The 17,435-nt window shown below is 39.5% G+C and overlaps 1 protein-coding gene across 2 annotated transcripts in view; it reads right to left on the reverse strand.

The window, feature by feature from the left end:
- The window catches only part of LOC106089089 (probable serine/threonine-protein kinase DDB_G0282963), a 535,104-nt gene that overhangs the window by 304,301 nt on the left and 213,368 nt on the right, over positions 1-17,435 (reverse strand). For both annotated transcript variants that reach the window (XM_059363862.1, XM_059363863.1), the window contains exon 3: positions 2,915-2,973. The gene's annotated coding sequence lies outside the window, so the exon portion shown is untranslated. The remainder of the gene's footprint in view (positions 1-2,914; positions 2,974-17,435) is intronic.

Here is a 17,435-nt window from a genome sequence, read left to right on the forward strand (position 1 = left end):
GAAGAGGGGGCGGACCCATTCCCTTAGCACAATTTATGAATGTTTATTTGAATCTAAGCGAATTTTAGGTTGCAAACAAAATCTTATAACCAGTTTTAAGGTGGAGGTATTGAAGGGGAACGCCCTACCCTAAAAATTTCCGAAACGGACATGTTAACTTATCGGCTTCATTTGAGACTCAAATGAAAAGATTTTGGAGTAGCGAGGAAACTAAGAAATCATCCAAGTGGTTATTGAGACCAATAGGCATAATAACCTAATGTAGCGAAGATCAAAGAGAATTATATCTAAAGGGTGAACAGATCCTACCCCCTAGCATCCTAAAAAGCAATGTCTCGGAGATTCAAGTGCCCGCAGTTTAAGTTCGAAGATTGGCTATATCAGACAATAACTCGATATAGCTCCCATATAGACCGATTTCTCGCCTTTAAGATCTAACACCCAAAGAAGACGCATTTATTGTTCGATTTCTCTGAAATTCTACTCCGTTAGTTACGTTAAACCCTTTGATATCCGTGTCAATTGTGGTTCATATCGGTTTATATTCGGATATAACTGCCATATATATATCAATCTCCCGATTAAAGTTCTTAAACCCAGAAATGATGCATTTGTTACCCGATTTCGAAGAGATTTGGCACTAGGACTTTCGTTGTCTATGCTCGGACCATATTTGTATGTAGCTGCTATAAACATCGTATTTCGGACTCTAGGTCTTTTGCCCATAAATTGACTATTTATGACCCGATTTTGCTGAAATTTAGCATGGTGCTGACCGGACCATGTTTGGAAATAGCTGCCGTATATAACGATCTTCTGATTTACGCTTTTTATCCCACATAAGGCCCATTTATTCCCCGATTTCGATGAATATTGGCACAGTGGGCTGAATTAGAACTTTGAAATCCTTACTGGGTTTCAGCATAGGTCGAACCATATTTCGCTAAAGGAGCTGGGTATCATAAATGCTCCATATATATAACTATGGTTATTAAATACAATTGGAGGCCACCGTAGCGCAGAGGTTAGCATGTCCGCCTATGACGCTGAACGCCTGGGTTCGAATCCTGGCGAGACCATGAGTAAAAATTTTCAGCGGTGGTTTTCCCCTCCTAATGCTGGCAACATTTGTGAGGTAATATGCCATGTAAAACTTCTCTCCAAAGAGGTGTCGCACTGCGGCACGCCGTTTGGACTTGGCTTTAATAGGAAGGCCCCTTATCATTGAGTTTAAACATGAATCGATCTGCACTCATTGATATATGAGAAGTTTGCCCCGGTTGCTTAGTGGAATTTGCATTATATAAACCTGAGGTGGTGGGCATCCAAAGTTCGGCCCGGCCAATCCAAACGTCTTTCTACTTGCTTTTGTTACTTTTTGCCCCACAACTTCATATTACCCAAAAGGTCATTAGATTACCATGTTTCACCACTATTGGCATTTATGTAAAATTACCAACTTCCCTGTCCACCCCGGCATAGGAAAGACTTTCCCATACCCCCCTCCACCATATATTTTCACACCATTTACAATTTAGTCGATGTGAACCGTTTTATGCAAAATGATTTTCGTTGCAGGACATTAGGTCAAAACGTGATCAATAAAAATTAATGAGACACCCTGGTCGTCTCATCGTCATTATCTTTTGTGGCCCCAGCATGGCATTTGGCAAAGAAACATGACGGAGTTTGGAAAATATAACTAGTTCACATTAAGGTTAGAAATTTAACAACTTAACTAAGGCTAAACAAGGATCATGCTGTGTGTGAGATTTGCAAAACTGTTTTGGTGAACAAAAACCCCATAATCTAGGATACAAAAGTAAATGCATTAAGAAAATAGAGGAGTGGTGGGTTGCAGGGTTAAAAAAGAAGAAGAATGGTTTACAGTATATCAGAATTTTTTGAGATCATTGGGAAACAAAGATGTTAACAATTTCTACAAAATATCAAAACATTGATTTTTGAATCGACAACTTGGGGACAATTGGGAGGTTGAACTATGACCATTGCCTTTGATGTTGGGCAATATTTGTAGTGATTATGTCATGAGTCAATACAATTTCATTAACTTTTAAAGTTTCCGCATCCTATTACTAAGCATATAAAGTCCAGGTGATAAGACAAATTGTGATTTCTCAAAACTCCATTAGGAGACGGACATAAGCTACTTAACTCTTATCATGGCATTTCATGGTAATGTTTGAGTATGAAACCTTTAATGTAGAATAAGAATAAGTACTTGCCGCTCAAAGATTGTTCTCGTCCCGCACTTGGCTATTTGAGATTTCTCGTCACTTTTGCTTCGCTTCCCATCACATATGATACGGAACATTAATTAAAGGTCCATAAAAAATATTCAATAAAAGTCACAATGGCCTGTCAAGTTCAAAGTCATAAATTTACTTTAATTGTTCGCTCCACACACACACAGAAAAACGCATAAAAATATATTTCCTCTACTTTAATCATAAAAAGAAATAACTTAAATAAAATTAGGTTTTTTTTTATAAAACTTGTGTTGTCGGCATTGGTTTTAATTCTATTTCGACACTCTCCAGTTAAGTTATTTTCGTCATGGATTAAAACTTGATAATTATGGGGTTTATTGGGTAGCCATGCCTTTTGGGGTGTTTTGGTCTATGCAAAGAGCAGATTTGGTAAGTTTTTGCCCAACTAAATTGAGGGCGTGTTCCATTGACTTTTTAATGAATTTTTGTGCATTAATTTTTTTAAATTAAATTTCAGGTTGTGGCATTGGTCTTTAGGAAATTGCTGGTTATAAACTGAATATTTATTTATTAAAACGGTACTTAATTTTTATGGCAAAATTATAGTCTTAAATGTTGAAAGCTGTGGCAAGGTATAGGTATAAATTGTGATTTATTACATTGGAAAAAAACACAATACTTGCCTTATATCAATGTCGGTTTGGTTTGATGTTGTTATTGAAGGGGCCACGTAAAAGGAAATCTATAAAGAAAAGGAGAAATAAAAGTTACATAAAATAAGTGTTCGATACCTCAGAAGGATTTATATAGGAAAAAATAGGGAAGTGTTTATGAAATAATTTGTTTAAATAAAATAAATTACAAAAAAGGAAATTGTCGTTAAAGGTTTCTTAAGAAATTTTTATATGATTATGGACAGTTCCGATTTTAATAAAAACAAGTCCGATTCGGGCCATAAATGAATGCTGAAATGAATGCTGTAGAAGTCATTGTGTAATATTTCAGTTCATTCGGATAAGAATTGCGCCTTCTAGGGGCTCAAGAAGCAAAATCGGGAGATCGGTTTATATGGGAGCTGTATCAATTTATTGATCGATTCAGACCATATTCGACACGAATGTCGAAGGTCACGAGAGAAGCTGTTGTACAAAATTTCTGCCAAATCTGATGACAATTGCGCCCTCTAGAGGCTCAAGAATTCGAGATCCCAGATCGGTTTATATGGCAGCTATATCAGGTTTTGTACCGATTTGCGCCATACTTAGCACAATTGTTGGAAGCTATAACTAAACACCACATGCAAAATTTCTGCCAAATCGGATGAGAATTGCGCCCTCTAGAGGCTCAAGAAATCAAGATCCCAGATCGGTTTATATGGCAGCTATATCAGGTTATGTTCCGATTTGCGCCATAATTAGCACAGTTATTGGAAGTGATAAAAAAACACTACGTGCAAAATTTCAGTCGAATCGAGCGGGAATTGTGCCCTCCAGAGGCTCAAGAAGTCAAGACCCAAGATGGGTTTATATGGCAGCTATATCAGGTTATGAACTGACTTGAATCATACTTAACACAGTTGTTGGAAGTGATACCCAAACACTACGTGCAAAATTTCATTGCAATCGGATGAGAATTGCGCCCTCTAGAGGCTCAAGAAGTCAAGATTCCAGATCTGTTTATATGGCAGCTATATCAGTTTATTTTCCAATTTACGCCATACTTAGCACAGTTATTGAAAGTCGTAACAAAACACCTCATACAAAATTTCAGCCAAATCGGATGAGAGTTGCACGCTCTATTGGCTCAAGAAGTCAAGATCCCAGATCGGTTTATATGGCAGCTATATTAAAACATGGACCGATTTAAACCATTTTTAGCGCAGTTGTTGGAAGTGATACCAAAACGCTACGTGCAAAATTCCAGACAAATCGGTAGAGAATTAAGTAGAATATCACCTCACAATAGCGCTTAACATTCACAGTTACGTTATGATTCGCATTATCTTTAAAGAAGTACGGTCCAATGATTCCACCAGCCCATAAACCGCACCAAACTGTGACTTTTTCTGGATAGATAGGTTCCTCTTGCAATGTTTCTGGCTGATCTTCACTCCAAAATCCACATTTCTGCTTATTTACGTACCCATTGAGCCGAAAATGAACTAGCCTTCAAGAGATAACGTCCAGTAATGGGTTGAGGCTGATAGATTTCGCCGCAGCAAAAAACATGGTAGTAAGAAGCACCAGATTTCAACATAAAAATATTCACAAAGTCACATGGCTGTCACTCGAGGAACCAAATTGATCACGTTGTGATAGATGGAAGGCATTCATCCAGCATGTTAGATGTACGATCGATCCATGGAGCGAATATTGATTCGAATCATTACCTAGTTGCTGCAAAGTTTCGAACCCATTTGAACATGGCGAGGAAAGTACTATCTGACACTGCACGGAAGCTGGACATTGAGAAGCTGCAAACACAACAGATGGCAACGGCATACTTCACTCGATTGACCCAACTGCTTGATGAAAGCACTCATTGATCCGATGATATAATGGCGCAGTGGCAAACTATTGCCCACTCCATGGAAAATGACGCGAACTCCGTACTTGGGTATCGGAAGTCTCCTCCAAGAAACCCATAGTACGACCAAGAGTGTCGAGATGCTACCAAAGCCAAGAATGCGGCATATAGAGCAACCCTGCAATTAGTAGCAACGGGAGAAAAGGAGAGAGGCGAAACGTCTATTCCGCAGAAAGTAAAAGGAAATTGAAAGACGTGAGTATGAGCGAATTGCGATGTACAGGAATTAGAATGAAGTCCGGAAATTTTACCAAAGAATTAAACGTCAAACCGATGGCAAAGACAAAGAAAGAATTCAGGAAACTGACACAGATAACATGCTTAAGATATGGAAAAAACATTTTACCCAACTGCTAGTGTCCGACATTAAGGGCGAAAAGGATACCGCAGAACCAATCAATGATGATGATAGTCAGAATGAGGTCCAGCTAACAGTGACCCGACTAACGAACAACAAGGCAGCAGGAGCCGATGAGTTATCCGCTGAACTTTTTAAGACCGAAGGGCGACACGCTGATAAGGCGTATGCATCAACTTATCTGCGCAATCTGGCTAGAAGAACGCATACCCGATGATTGGAACCTCAGCATACTATGTTCCGTACACAAGAAAGGAGACAAGACGGAATGTGCCAACTACAGAGAAATAAGTCTCCTCACCATTTCATACAAGATGCTGTTGAGCGTCTTGTGTGAAAAATTAAAACCGAAAGTCAATGAGATAATTGGGTTCTATCAATGCGGCTTTAGACCTGATAAATCCACCCTGGACCAGACATTCACACTGCGCCAAATCCTGGAAAAGACCCGAGAAGGACGAATCAACACCTACCATCAACACCTGTTGACTACAAAGCCGTTTTCGATACTCCTTTACATTAAAAGATATTTCAAGCCATGTCTGAGTTTGGTAGGTACCCCAAAATTAATAAGACTCAGCAGGACGACACTTGCTGATATGAGTTCCTCAGTAGAGTAGGAAAGAATCTCTCCGAACCATGTAATACAAAATGAGGTTTCAGACAAGGAGACAGCCTATCGTGTGATCTCTTTAATATCCTGTTGGAGAAGATTATACGAGATGCAGAGGTGAACACATGCTACTCGCCTATGCCGACGACATCGATGTCATAGGTCGGTCACCGGAAGTAGTAACTGTTGCGTTTGAAAGAATCGAAAGAGAGTCGGTGTATATGGGTCTGGCAGTAAATGGAGATAATACGAAATGGATGGTTACAACTCTCAAAAAGCCTTGCACAACCGAGCATATAAAGAAAATGGAGAAAGTTGGGAACCACAACTTTGAGACAAACTTTATCTACCTCGGCACCGCCGTAACCGAAACGAGTAACACCAGTTTTGAGATTAGGCAAAGAAAAATACTGGCAAACAGATGCCTCTTTGGACTAAGTAAGCAGTTTAGAAACAAGGCCACCTCTCAACAGACTACAGACTACACTTTACAGGACACTGATACTACCCTTGGTGCTATATGGTTATGAAGCATGGGTACTTGTGATAGCAGATGAGGCAGTGCTTGGAGTATTTGAGAGAAAGATTCTTCGTTAAATATATGGACCAGTTTGCTTTAATGGAGAATATAGACGACGTATGAACCACGAGCTGTATGATGACTATAGAACGCACCAAAATTCAACGGCTGCGTTGGCTAGGTCATGTTGTCAGAATGGATGGAGAAGCTCCAGCAAAGAAGTCATTTGAAGGCAAACACGGTGGTACACGCAAACCGGGAAGACCAAAAAACCGATGGAAAAATCAAGTTGTGGGAGACACCTCGAAACTTGGTTTTAGAGATTTAAGAATGAGCGCAGAAGACCGAGGCTCTGCGGCTCGCCGTTCGGACCCGGCTATAAAAAGGAGGCCCCTTATCATTGAGCTTAAACTTGAATCGGACTGCACTCATTGATATGTGAGAAGTTTGCCCCTGTTCCTTAGTGGAATGTTCATGGGCAAAATTTGCAATTTTACCACCAGGTGCCAAATTTCAGCCACATGGGATAACAATTGCGGCTCCCAGGGGCTTAAGAATAAACACGGGAGATCGATTCATATGGTATCGATATCAGGTTATAGACCGATTTTAGCCATAATGGTATAAAATAATGGTATATATTGGGTTGCCCAAAAAGTAATTGCGGATTTTTCATATAGTCGGCGTTGACAAATTTTTTCACAGCTTGTGACTCTGTAATTGCTTTCTTTCTTCTGTCAGTTATCAGCTGTTACTTTTAGCTTGCTTTAGAAAAAAGTACATATGATTAAAGTTCATTTTAAGTTGTATTAAAAATGCATTCACTTTCTTTTAAAAAACCCGCAATTACTTTTTTTTGGGCATCCCAATATCATAGCCAATTAAAGTAAAGTAAGAAGATGTTTGACAGTGAACCAAAACACGAAACGTGCGCTGTTTTAACAGTGTTGCCAAAAAAAATAACAACAAATCATCCTTCACAACGAGTTGGGTCTTACCTACCACGGTTGTTTGAATTCGTAACAGGACATTACGTGCAAAACTTCAGCTAAATCGCATAAAAATTTCGGCTTCCAGGGACTCAAGACGTCAAATCGGTTTATATGGAACGAAAAATCGGTTGATATACAGCACCTGGACGTATGGCTGTCGGGGTATGGCTGAGGCCCCCTTCCACCAAAACTCCTATTTTTCGATTTTTATTATTTTGTAGTTGTAATATGGAGCAAAATCCAAAATACCAGAAATGGGTATTTTCGGGACTTTTGTAAAAATAAGTTTGGCAGAATTTATTTTTTGTTTTTTAAAGACATTTTTATCTGCAAAAATCAAAAAGAACTATTACAATTTCTCCATTCGCTTTTTCTTACAATGTGGAAGCTAGGGCCTTGAAATTTTCCCCACGTTCTCGTTCGCTACTCAGCTCTATCCCTTCCAAATCAAAGAAATATCTTTAACCGTTCTCACACTGCATAATTTTTATTAGTTTTTTTCGGTTCTGTCCCACTGTGCAACATGGATATTTCCAATTTCACAAAAAAAAATCTAACCACAAAATTGGAAACAAAACCATTTTTTTTTTTATTTTCCTATTCCGGTAAAGATTAAATACCTGGTAGAATGGAACATTTCATAGCTCAAGAGTTTTTAAGCAATAAACACTATTCCCATAGATGTCTTAATTTTTTTCTTAGAATTCCCATTTAAATAAAAACTTAACAGCAAGTCCAATAACTTATGGTTATTGATTTAATTTATTTATTTTTTATTTTTTGTCAACCTTCGTCACACACACACTCTGTGTTTTTCTAGCAATTTGTTCAAATTTGCTTATAGAAAGCCATTTTGGGTTAGCATTCCTTAAAAAGCAGCAGGTTGAATGGCCTCTTTTGCTATATTACCTCAATTGTTTGGGAGCTTTTTTGTTGGTTTAGTTGTTGTTCACATACAAGTCTAGTCTAGACTCTTTGGGCGGACAAGTTGCACAATGCCAGTTCGGAAAAAAAACCCAAAAAATTATGTCCATAGTCTTTTTTTGCACTAGATTTGAAATCAATGGAGAATTAACAGCCAAATGTAGGCTAAGCCTGTCAAATGACTAGACCAAATAATAATAATGGCCAGCATAGAAAATAGTTTAGATGCCAATTTGAGATGTAAATGATATTTATGGTAAGGCTGTGGCGTCTTGCTATTCAGAAGTTATAACAAACAAAAAAAAAGGTAAACAACTCCGAATAGTGGAGTTTTGCAAATGTTAACACACCTGTAGTTGCACCTTTTGTTGAGCTGAAAGACTATGAGGTAAAAATGGGAACATGGAAAGCAATGAACAATAAATTACAGCACTTGTCAAAAGGTAAAAAATAAAACCCAATTTTATACAAGCATGAAACCAAAAAAAAAAGAATATGGAACCCAAAAACTCGATTGGGTTATAAGCCTAATTGCGAAAAAGTTAAAATTACAAATTAAAGTAAGGAAATGCTTTCAAAATTAGAAGAAACAAGTAAAAGCGTGCTAAGTTCGGCCGGGCCGAATCTTATATACCCTCCACCATGGATCGCATTTGTCGAGTTCTTTTCCCGGCATCTCTTCTTAGACAAAAAAGGATATAAGGAAAGATTTGCTCTGCTATTGGAGCGATATCAAAATATGGCCCGGTTTGGACCACTATTAAATTATATGTTGGAGACCTGTGTAAAATGTCAGCCAATTCGAATAAGAATTGCACCCTTTGGGGGCTCAAGAAGTAAAATAGAGAGATCGATTTATATGGGATCTGTATCGGGCTATAGACCGATTCAGACCATAATAAACACGTTTGTTGATGGTCATGAGAGGATCCATCGTACAAAATTTCAGGCATACATTATGAACCGATTTGAACCTTATTTGACACAGTTGTTGGAAGTAAAAATAAAATACGTCATGCAAAATTTCAACCAAATCGGAAAGGAATTGCGCCCTCTAGAAGCTCAAGGAGTCAAATCCTCAGATCTGTTTATATGACAGCTATATCAGGTTATGGACCGATTTCAACCATACTTGGCACAGTTGTTGGATATCATAACGAAATACTTCGTGCAAAAATTCATTCAAATCGGATAAGAATTGCGCCCTCTAGAGGCTCAAGAAGTCAAGACCCAAGATCGGTTTATATGGCAGCTATATCAGGTTATGGACCGATTTGAACCATACTTGGCACAGTTGTTGGATATCATACGAAAACACGTCGAGCCAAAATTCATTCAAATCGGATAAGAATTGCGCCCTCTAGAGGCTCAAGAAGTCAAGACCCAAGATCGGTTTATATGACAGCTTTATATCAAAACATGGACCGATATGGCCCATTTACAATACCAACCGACCTACACTAATAAGAAGTATTTGTGCAAAATTTTAAGCGGCTAGCTTTACTCCTTCGGAAGTTAGCGTGCTTTCGACAGACAGACGGACGGACGGACGGACAGACGGACGGACATGGCTAGATCAACATAAAATGTCACGACGATCAAGAATATATATACTTTATGGGGTCTCAGACGAATATTTCGAGTAGTTACAAACAGAATGACGAAATTAGTATACCCCCATCTTATGGTGGAGGGTATAAAAAAGTGTAAACAAAAAAGGTTTGAAAGGCTTTAAAAGTTAGTGCTCGGGGCCGTAGGTAAAAATGCAAATTTTGCCCGCAAACATTCCACTAAGGAACAGGGGCAAACTTTTCACATATCAATGAGTGCAGTCCTATTCAAGTTTAAGCTCAATGATAAGGGGCATTCTCCCGAACGGCGAGTGCAACACCTCTTTAGATTGACGTTTTTACAAGGCATAGTGATTCATGAGTGCTACTCGAAAATACATTCATTTATTTGTTAATGGTATTTGTTACTAATTTACAAATAGATGTCTTATAAATACGCAATACCAACGCCAACAGGTTCTTCCTGGGTCAATCTTATACCAAGTTTGGATTTTTAATTCGTGCCCTACTCTCAAAGTTCCTTCACTTGAGTTCCGTTTGTTCCCGGTAGTCTTGCATATCAAGGGGAAGGTTTTTTGGCAGGCCGCAGAAAAGTGACTGTCCCCAATATTTAATATCAAATTAATTATTAACTCTCAAAACCGTTACATCTGAGTCCCATATTGTCCGGTCGGGAGAATTTTGACCATTAGAGAGATTTTTGGCGTCCTCAGACACTTGGCCCCTAGTATTACTTTGATTCGTACTATTCTTATAATGTACTTTGATTTAAGTTCCATATTAACTCGCTCGGTTTGCATGTTTGTTTTTTTAGTTCTGACTCCCCTACCCATTGGTGCTCAATATAAGTATCAGATTCGCACTCTACTCCTAATGATCTTTCATTTAAGTCCCATATTCTCTTGCTACATCTGCTAGTTTGGGGTGGGTGGCCCCTTCAACTTTGGATGACAAATTTTTACTTTACTCACGAATAGCCTCCAGAGTGTCCAATCGGACTACTTTTAAAATTTGGAGGGCATTGAAGTGGGGGTTATTGTTTCGGAGGTTTGGCCTTCTAAAAAGTCGGTTCCAAACGTAAATATAAAATTTTTATTCGACCTCTTATTTGAGTACTACGAGACCCGGGCAACTATACCATTTGAGGGTGTTTGGGGTAAGGCATTCCCCATTAGAATCCGACTTATATGCTACTCACAAATACCTTTTATTTGAGTTTCACTTTATCCCGAATGGTCTATGTTCCCATTTTGGAGGGTTTCTGAAGCTGGGGTGTACCTCCTGCAAATTAGCGAACAATTTTTTGACCGCTTTCGCTCTGTACCCCCAAAAACATTTATTGGAATCTCATATTTTCCCGGTCGATTCACTTTTAAATGTATGTGGCGTTTTTTGTAAGGGGGGGGTCCGTTCCCCTTCCGATATCAAAGAAAGTGTATAGCCTTTCATTTTCTAGCCAAGCAGTGTCGGATTTCAAGAAAGTAGGAAAGTTCTCATATTCACGCATGTGCTTGTTTGAGAGGTTACTAAAGTCACTTGTTGTAGAATTCTTCTCCTTGTGTCCTTGTTTGAGTACTTAATAAGAACTCGAGCTGTGGCATCCGTACATCCGTTGGGAATTTGGACATGACTCTAACGTCGAGAATTCCCGACTCAAACAACGGTGACACTGTCCGCAGATATCCCCAGCAGAGTACCTATTCATGCCTTACCGTAGTTTTCGTCCGTAATTTTTCACATTGCTCGAAGAATCCCACCTCGGGCCCATCGAGAAGTGTCCCACCGAAAACTGGTGTACTTACCAACGTCTTTATCCCCGAATTCTCTGGACTTCCCGAAGAACCCGAAATACTTCATACTACTTGGGATTGAAATGGAATAATAAAGCTATGTTTAAAAATTTGTGTCACGAACCCTCGGCCCTGCAAAAGTTCTTCAAATTCAAGGTTGCATGGATTTGGCAGACCGATTGATGGCAGGACGTTTTTCACAGTGAATAAGGATGAAATGTCATGACATCATTAATGCAATGCATGCTCGCCAGCCGAAATATTTGAAGCACTGTATTTCAGGCGCCTGTTCTGGCAAAATGTGGTCCTTTGTTAGGATGCTAGTAAGTGTATTTATGAAGCGGTAAAAGATGCGCACCACACCTTCCACTGCTAACATTGGGCCGAAAGATGCAGGGAACTGGATATAGCGAATGGGAACATTTCGCCTGGAACCATAGTACAGAGGATGTTGGAGAACGGGAAAAACTGGAAGCCTTCAAGAGATACGCCGAAAAAGGGAAGAGATACGCCAAAAGTGGACCTGGACGCAGTGGCATATAGGAGGAGATCTGGACGCACACACGATAAAAATATGGATAATCACCAGATATGGGGTCTATCTCGAAGCAATGCATTAGCGGTTTCGAGGTGGAATTAATCCTCCAGGGTGACAGCGTGGGTTTTTAGCCTGCACCGGTAGTACCAATAGGGCCCGGCCAGTGGCTAGAGACATACTCACCCATGCGTAAGGCATTTTTCCCATCCTGACTCGTAAACAAAAAAATCTTCAGCGGTGGTTATCCCCTCCTAAGGCTGGGACATTTGCGAAGCACTTACTATCCGATATGGGATCAATGTAAAAATTTCTGCACCGAGAGGTGTCCCACTGCGCCGCTCGGACTCGGCTACAAAGAGGAGGCCCCGTTATCATTGAGCTTAAACTGGAATCGGACAGCACTCAACGATATGAGAGAAATTTGCCCCTGTTCCTTAGTGAAATGTTCATGGGCAAATTTGCATTTGCTGTTATCGCAGCAGACATCAAAATAGCAAGCTGGTGGTAAGACGTTCGGTTGGATATAGCAAATGCTTTTGTAACTAAAAGATTTTTTCTTAATAATTTTTAAAAGAGTTAACGTTTTTGAGTATCCGTGGTCTTCTATTCAATGTATTTAAGGATATTGGTTTCTACACTCTGAGAAATTTTCTTCAGAAAGGATAATTTCATTACATATTCCCCTCCCAACTCAAGGCAGTACCAGATTTCCTCCATAATATTTCGCTTTAATTTTAACACTCTCAGCTTTACAAAGCAATTAAACCAAAAAAAAAATTGCATTTGAATGGGTCGATTAACTACAACAAAGAAATTGGAATTTGTTCAATGTTCATCGTTGTTTATTTTTCCATTTTTATTTTTCGTAAGCTGTACAACGCAACTCACCACGTACATACAAAGTGAGAAGACAAGGCACAAATTGTAAAACAATTTAAAGAAAATTTGCTTAAATTGTTATTGGCAAACAAACTATTATGGTTAAACAATTAAGTGTAAAACAAACAATTGCCATAGAGACATAGATAGACATGGGCAATCAGCGAGCCTAAACTGAGAGGCCAGCAGAGTAAAGCCATGTGGCGATACAAAGGAAACATTTTTAAGTATAAAATATCTGGAAGCCAATGCGTTTTCAGATATAAGCCACACAACAACAACAAAAAAAAAAACACTTTCGCTAAAATCACCACTTGAGAAACCAAAAAGTTAAAAAAAACAACAACAATGGACTTTTTTCTTCTTGTTTACCCCAAAAAAAAAACTTGCCGCCCCAGATATACCAACCAAGTATCTGCTACTAAATAAAACGAATCGCCTGCCAAAACATTGTAAAGAGCATTTGCTGTGGCTAAAAGTGTCACCGAAAATTGCTAAAGCTTGACTTGGTTTGTTGTTGTTCTTGTTGTTGAGATCATTTTGCTGTGGAAGTCTTGAAAATGGTATGGAAAAACGATTTGCAAAAATGGCCATTTAAACATGGCCATTATTAGACCATTCAATTGCACATAGGCTAGAGGAATTGTATTTGGGTTTGCCTTGTTTGTGGTCTTAGAGACTTTGTTTAGTCTTTCTGCTGCTGCTAAGACCCAAAGAAAAAGTTTTATTTCCGTTTCTATTTTGATCAGGGACTTAGAAACGCATTTATTTGCCCACATTACCCAACAACGACAAATGGACGCATGTTACACGTTCAAGGCTTAAACAGGGACAGAGGATTTCGTTTACAATCGACGACCTCTGTCTCATATCAAAAAACCTTTTGTATTGTCTTTGTCAATGCCATGATTGTGGTCGATAGTAGCAGACTGCAAGACCATTCAAATGACAGTCTTAGCTGGCAAAAATACCCCTTACACCATACTTGTGATACCTTTGAGTTGTACGATTTTTTTATTTTTTGGTAGAGGGGTGATCTGTCTGTCTCTTTCTCAAAAGGTAAAGGAAGTAATTTTCATCGACAAAGTTTGGGACTTTTTTTCACTTTTCATTAAGGCAATATGTAAATCGTATGGTTGGGTACACAGTAAAAAAAATTTCAATTGATTCTAAATAAAAATTAAAGTTTTCTACAAGAAGAAAATGCAGAATCTGGGCCCACGGAGCAACAGCGGGAGTCGTTATCTCTAGCGCTCAAAGCCATCAATACAACTTCCAACAGATGCACAGAATCATGTGCATACCATGGGAGTAGTGTAATTTGTGTAGACAAAAATCTGCCATAACACATCTACGCATGCATTGGGATAAGGTACAGCTAATAGACAGTGGTATCGAGCGTGGTATTTATATCAAAGAGACGCTCTTCGCAATAAATTCGGTATAAGTACAACATACCCACGCACGGCCCTTGAAGCCTTCACACCGAATATGGCTGATTTGTAAGGTTTCTTTGATTTGTAAAATTTGTAAGGCAAGGGGCCTACCGCCCTCGAAACTCAGAATTTTTGTGGTCAGTATGGCGGAGCTCAAGGCTTTGGGGTAGAGTATGGTGAGATCGAGATGCGTGGCGGACTGTTTGAAATCCCTGGATAGGCTCCGGGCCCACGATGTGACGCTGACATGGGTTCCTGGGTATGAGGGGATTTCAGGCAATGAGAGAGGGGAAGAGTGTGCCAGCAGGGGTTTATCTGCGTCTTACCTACGTGCCATGTGTCAAGCTACTGAACACAGTAGTGGGGATGGCCAGGGCGGCGTTGGTTGCCGGACGGCGAAGGCCCTACGGCCCGTCATTGATCGGAGAAGGACGAGGGCGTTCGATAAGACTTCAATGAGTACTATGACAGGGGTCATAACCGGATACTGTGCCACAGGCCGCATGGCGGCGCGCAAGTATATATAGCACAACGACTTCTGTAGGAGTAGCCTCGATGAGGATGAGGAGGAGACTATTGAGCTCTGCTTGCTCTGTTCCTGTCCGGGTCTGCAGAGACGTAGGGGAGCCGTTTCTTCTGTGATCTGGGTGAATTTGCCAACATACCTCTGGTATATCTCCTGAGATTTGTTGAGGGAACAGGATGGTTCCGGAGGGGGAGGGGTGATACAGGCTCCGACTTAGGTAGGTCCATGCTTGGTAGCGAAGGGCGGTTCTTCACCTCCCGCTCGGGTTTTTCCTCACTCCTCCTGTCTTCTTCTTTTTATTCGTGTAGAACCTCAAGAACGAGGTCTCACAATTTCATTTTTTTTCTTCCCTTTCTCTCTCTAGGGTAACACAATGGGCTAAACTGCCCTTCGGGTGAACTCACATTGGTGTGCGACCCTGTCGACCTAGCCTAACCTAACCTAAAATTTGTATAAAATATAAATATTTAATAAAATCTTATATCTTTGTTTGTTGGGTTGTTGGATTATGTGTTCCGTATAGACTCAAAAATGGAGCATTATGTGCACTATAGACCCGTACTGCACTTTTTGATATCTGAAGGGGGGTCGGACGCTCCCCTTTAACCTAATTTTCAGAAACGCCAAATTTCGGCGATGGGTGGTGCGAAATTTTGGGTGTTCTCTTATAGTATCCTAAAAATACAAATTTGGTATCCAAATTTCGTATGAGGTACCTAGGGGGGGCCGCCCAACCCCCAAAACATACCGAATATATATTAAGACCAATCGCGACAATATGAGACTCAAATGAAAGGTATTTAAGAATAGAAAAGGTATCGACTTTTAGGACCAAGTGTTATGGGAACCACCCCAACCCCCAAAACACCCTTAAATCGGACATATTTACCGACCATGGCAATATAGGACTCAAATAGAAGGTATTTGCGAGTAGAATACGAATTTGAGACCAAATTTCAGGGGGTCCACCCCTCCCAAAACACTCCCCAAACAGGATTTATTTACTAACCATGGCAGTATTGACCTCAAATAAAAGGTATTTGAATGTAGAATACGAATCTGATATCTAAATGTGGGTCCAAGTAATTGGGGGGGAGCTGCACTTCCCCAAAAACTCCCCCCAAAAAGGACAAATTTACTGACCATAGAAATATGGGGCTCAATTAAAAGGTATTTGGGAGTAAAGCACGAATCTGACATTAATTTTCGGGAAAAAGTGTCTATGGGGCCACCCCACCCCCATAAAATCAACCAAATAGAAGGTATTTGCTGACCATTACAAAATAGGACTCAAATAAGAGACATTTTAGAATAAATCACGAATCGTTAACATATATTCAGGGCCAAGTCATATCCCCCAAAACACCCCCCAAATCGGACACGTTTTCCGACTATGGAAATATGGGGCTCAAATGATTGGGTATTGGGGAGTAGAGCTTGAAATTGATACTCACTTTCGGTACCAATTTTCTGGGGGTCTACCCCTTTCCCAAAATACCCCACAAACAGCAATTATTAACTGACCATCGCAATATGGGGCTCAAATAAAGATATTTGGAAGAAGAATACGAATTTGATATCCAAATGTGGGACCAAGTATTTGGGGCACCGCTCTTTCCCCAAAACACCCGCCAAAGGGTAAAAATTTACCGACCATGCCAATATGTGCCTCAAATGAAAGGTATTAGAAAACTAATTTGATAACCAATTTTGGGGCCAAGTGCCTGGGGGACGTTTTATCCTATAAACTCTCTTTAAACCAATGGCAAAATGGGGTTTTAGTTAATGGTATTTGGGAGAAGAGCACGATGCTGATATTTACTCAGGGCCAAGTGTCTGGGGACCATCTCATCCCCAAAAAAACACCCCTAAATCGGCCATCATGAGAACATCGGGCTTAAATAAAGACTTTTAAGAATCGAGTACATCTTACATTCAAACTTAAATGACATTTAACCCTCCGAGCGAATTCGTAGTCCAATAAAGATCATCAAAAAAATGGCTCATAATTTTTTTTTTTTCGTCTGTCAGTCTATCTAAAGCACTCTCTATAACCTAATATAGTTTCCATACAAACCGAAATCTCGTTTATACTTTTTGAGCCTTAACACAGATAAAAATAATTTGCAACAACAACAACTTTGGTCGAAAAAACGACAACGAAAATTGTTAATTTTCCTGCAACAAAATTTCCGACTATAATTTGATATAGCTCCAATAGCATTCAATATTCTTTGTTTGCCTAAAAAGAGATACCGCGCATAGAACTTGACAAATGCGATCCATGGTGGAGGGTATATAAGATTCGGCAAGGCCGAACTTAGCACGCTCTTACTTGTTTTTAATATTTTTGTTTATTTTTTTTAATTTTATTTTCCAAACTTTTCCAGTAAAAGTTTTATAAAAATTTTCCCTCTGTGCATAAAAGCCTTTTTCTTAAGGAAATATTTTTTTGGGATTTTTTTTTTTCG

Source organism: Stomoxys calcitrans, chromosome 2, assembly GCF_963082655.1.
Source record: "Stomoxys calcitrans chromosome 2, idStoCalc2.1, whole genome shotgun sequence".
In the NCBI taxonomy this organism is placed as follows: Eukaryota; Metazoa; Arthropoda; class Insecta; order Diptera; family Muscidae; genus Stomoxys; species Stomoxys calcitrans.